The sequence below is a fragment of the Antrostomus carolinensis genome, unplaced genomic scaffold, assembly GCF_000700745.2.
Source record: "Antrostomus carolinensis isolate BGI_N321 unplaced genomic scaffold, ASM70074v2 scaffold34840, whole genome shotgun sequence".
Classification (NCBI taxonomy): domain Eukaryota; kingdom Metazoa; phylum Chordata; class Aves; order Caprimulgiformes; family Caprimulgidae; genus Antrostomus; species Antrostomus carolinensis.
In genome coordinates, this window is record NW_010291218.1 from 20580 (window position 1) to 24871 (window position 4292).

Here is a 4292-nt window from a genome sequence, read left to right on the forward strand (position 1 = left end):
CACGGCCGGGCTGGGTGTCCCCTCCTGAGTGAGGGAGGGGAGGGTGGAGGGCACCTTCCCTTTGGACAGTGCCACCTTCTTTCACTTTCCACGCTGGAGGTCTATCCCCTGCTCGGCTGCTCGTCCCGTTCCTCTCCTCCAGCCTGGCTGTTAATGCTTTTTTTTTTTTCTTTTTGCTGCTACTCCCTTTATCCTGGGAATCAATGGACAGTGGTCTGTCTCCTGAGGCTGAGGTTTGTGTCCATCTCTCTCTTCCCCCATCCTTTTTCCCCCTTCCACTGCACCTCTGCAGATTCCATACTCTTACCTGCAAGAACTCAGTGCCTGTGTTAGAAATGGAAAAGCTGAATCAGCAAGCTGCCTTAAGCCAGGAGCAGGAGGGAAGAGAGAACTACCTATTGTTAAGCCCCAGGGGAGCTGATCTGCTGCTGCTGCTGCTGCTGTGTCCTGACCCTGCTGCGACAATGTGGAGCCCTGGGCTGTGAAGAGAGCTCTACAGAAGCATGCAACACTAGGGGTTTGGGGGTTGTTGGGGTTTTTTTTTCTATTTTTTTCAGTTTAATTTTGCAGAGCAGATGGAGGAAGTGGCTGGGGTCGGTTAACAGCGTCCTCTGATACCTTTCTCTAATGGCCGCTCACCAGCAGAGTTGTGCCAACAGGTAGCACGGCAGCTGAAGCAGCTGGCTACAACCAGAGATCATCTCTCCAGAGATCACAGCAGCATTTGGGTTATTTCTTTTTTTTGCAACACAAGATGGATGATATTTATGCAAATTCTCCCTCCCTCCGTTCTCTGTGCTGCCTCCTGATCCCATTTTCTCCTTCCCCAAACACCCCACCAGCAGAGTTGTGCCAACAGGTAGCACGGCAGCTGAAGCAGCTGGCTACAACCAGAGATCATCTCTCCAGAGATCACAGCAGCATTTGGGTTATTTCTTTTTTTTGCAACACAAGATGGATGATATTTATGCAAATTCTCCCTCCCTCCGTTCTCTGTGCTGCCTCCTGATCCCATTTTCTCCTTCCCCAAACACCCTGAGCTTTCAGATGTGCACTGAAATTGGCTGTGCTTCAGTTCTCTGCAGGTCAGTGACTGTTCCCCTCGCCCGTCTACTCAGCAAATGCTCTCTTCTCGTTTTTATTTACCTGGTCAACATGAACTGCAGTTCTGGGGAGGGGGGGGGGATTGAGCAATCACACCTCAGGGGAGCACATACCCCCTCCCTCAAGCCAAGGGTTCTGCCAGGGGCAAAAAGGAAAAAAAAAACAAAGAGAAAAAAAAAAAAAAAAAAAGCCCAAATGAACCACGTTGACTTGCCCTGGAGTATTTTAAGTGCGTATTATGAAAAGAAAATATTTTTATGGATTCTTATTCTTTTATAATTATGAGTGTAAGATGTAGCGACTCATTAAAATACTGGAAAGAATCAGGCTGGCTGGGATTTGTGCCTGGTTTTTGGAGTGCAGGAGAGGGCTCGGGAGGAAATGGCAGCTGGCTAACGCTAGCCAAAGCCGTCTCTGTGGTAAAAACAAAGTGCTCTGTTTGGTTTCTGTGCCGAGCAGTGGAGAGAATATTAAAATCCCTGATGATCCTTGGGGGGAAGCACGATCCAAGCCATTGAAGATGCAGGTTGGAGAGTTGGGAATCCCAGGCCATGTTCTTGGCTCTGCCATGAAGATGCTGCGTGACCTTGAGCCAGTCACACATCTCGTGGTTGCGAATACCAGCGGCAGCGCTGGAGGTCGGTACCTCGCCCAGCATCCCAACTCCCTCCGACTTCCTAGGGGGATGCAGCTGCTCTGATCCAAGCTCCTCCAAGCCCTCGCAGCTCTGATCCCATGCTAGGACACGTGGAGCTGCTTTGTGCAGGTGCTGGGCCTGCCTGTGCTCGCCCTCGCTGCAGTTTAAAGCTTCCAAAACCTGGCCTTGCCGTTTCCCTGTCCCTGCAGGAATCGGGCATTAATTAAACTGCTATTAAATACCCTGAGGGTGCAAGCTTGGAGGCTTCTGTTTTAAATGCAAAGCATCTTCCAGCTGGTGCATTTTTGCTTTCTGAATATGACTGTGAGCATATTTGTTGCCCCTCTTTTGTCCCTGTGCCCAAATCATTGGCCTGTCACAGTTGTGTTTTAGCTTCTGCTGCGCGCCCCGTTGAGTAACTTCTGGTGCAGCTTTTGAGGTCGGAGGGGCGGAAGGGGATAACGTGATGGAGGAAATTGCACATCTCTCAAGAGAAACCTGCAGCCAGAACACTTGCTCCCCTTTCCCCTGCCTTCTTTAGAGCCGGGTGGGTGCCAGTGGATGGTAAGAAGCTTTATTTTGCAGGGTTTGTTTCTTTTCAGTTTTAATTTCAACTGCTTTTTTTTTTTCCCCTGTCCCAAAAGAGCAAGTGTTACTTTAAAATGTCTGCAACGCCTTCTTAAAACGCTCTCGTCTGCAAGAGTTTACAAATCTGTCAGCTCCTTTGATCCTCCAAGCTTGTTTCTGAAGCTGTAGGATTATTTGACGCCATAAAAAAAAAAGGGGGGTTTGGTTTTCTTCTTTCGGGGATTGAGAATCCTGAGAGGCATTAACTGGGAAATCACCTACCGCAATCCTGAGCTTTTCAATATGTAACAGGGCTCTGCCAGGGATTGAAATACAAATGATGTGGGAGGCCCCCACCCAGCTCTCCTGTGGGAAAGGTGATGGGAATACGAGGCACGGTGCAGCTGGGTTCACGGGATCTCTTTTGGAGAGAGGATTTGCAGCTGTAACGTGAAGTTGAGTGAATTTCCTGAGCGAGCGGTAACGGTCGGAGGAAGCAGCGGGTGCTGGGGAAACCGGGCAAAAATGATTCTTCCTCAAGAACTAAGCATGAGAGCAGCTTGGGAGGCATTTCTCCCACGAAAACCCAACACGTGGGGCTTTATTTTTAGGTGGAGGATGTATAGGGAGAACAGATGTTCTTGATGACTTATTTTTAAAACAAAAACACTGCTCGAGCTACAGAATTAGCTCAGAAAAGCCATTGCTCGCTCTGAACGATGCTCGAATGGAAAACTTCCCGGCATCTCCATTCCCAAAGCGTGTGGAATAAAAGATGGGATGACTGCTCTTGCTCTTGGAAAGCCACGTCCATGTGTTTGGTGATGAGGGGTGTCTCAGGCACTTGATCTCTGTCCCGTGCTGAGGCTCTGGGCAGTGTGACTTTGCAGAGCAGTGTGACGAGCTGTGGGCTGTGTGATTTTGCAGAGCAGCACCCGCAGAATAACTCAAGTTGCTCAGAAATACCAGGGTCCATCAAAGGAGGTGTGGGGCGTGCGGTGGTGATGTGAGGAAGACAAATGGCTGCAGCGGTGACAGGGGCCGGGCTGGAGCTGAGGGAGGGCTGCGTGTGGATGCTGGCAAAAATAAAGGGTGTAAATTGATATTGGAAAAAACCTCACGGAGGGATTTTGGTGAAGCACGTAGGCACGGGCATCCCGCCTTGGTGTTGGGCCAGATGCGAGGCTTCAGTCATTGGCGTGGAGCAGCAGCTCCTCTGCCTCCTCACCTCTGTAGAAAACCTCTTATCTCTGGTTCCAGCTCGAGCCCTTTGCTCGGAGGCTGGTGCAGATTTCTGCTGGTGCAGATTTCTGCCGCCTTTCAAGTGCAAACAGCTTTGTCTTGGCTCAGCAGCCGCTGCTCTTGCTCCTCTGGGCTCTTCTGCTTTGCCTCGAGTCCCAAAGCTGCCCTGAGTTGGAACTCGGAGGCTGAGTTGTCTCCAGTCAACAGGCAAAACTTGCTCCAGGGGGATCTGGATGTGACCCTGCCCTCCCTGCTCATCCCTGCTGGGTGCCCAGTCCCCAAGCAAGGGCGGTTAGATGTGCTCAGTGGTACAGGGAGAGCTGCTGTGGAGGGGGATGCTGCTGTGGGAATGGGGAAGAGGAGGCTCTTCCACCCTTCCCAGACCTCTTCCAGGGCAGGATCTGGTGCTGTGGTGGCAGAGAAAACCAGTGGGGTTTTGCAAATAAAGTGGGGAGAGGCCGTAGGGAGCGTAGTGGGGCAGGGTGTGGGGAGAGCCAGCACCATCCCTGCTGCTCTCGCTGCCCTTTTCATCTGCGTTTGCCTCGTTCTGGTGTCCAGGCTCTGCTCTCTTGCAAAGCTTCTTGTTCCTCTCCTAAAAAGGACAGTGAAATGCCACCCAAAGGACGGCTAAGACCTCCTAAAGCTCCTGTCAAAACACCAGCACGGCCCTGCACAAGCTGATCCAGCTGCAGGAACCAACGGGTCTCTCTTCCCTCTGGCTCAGCCGCTCTGTTTGCATTTC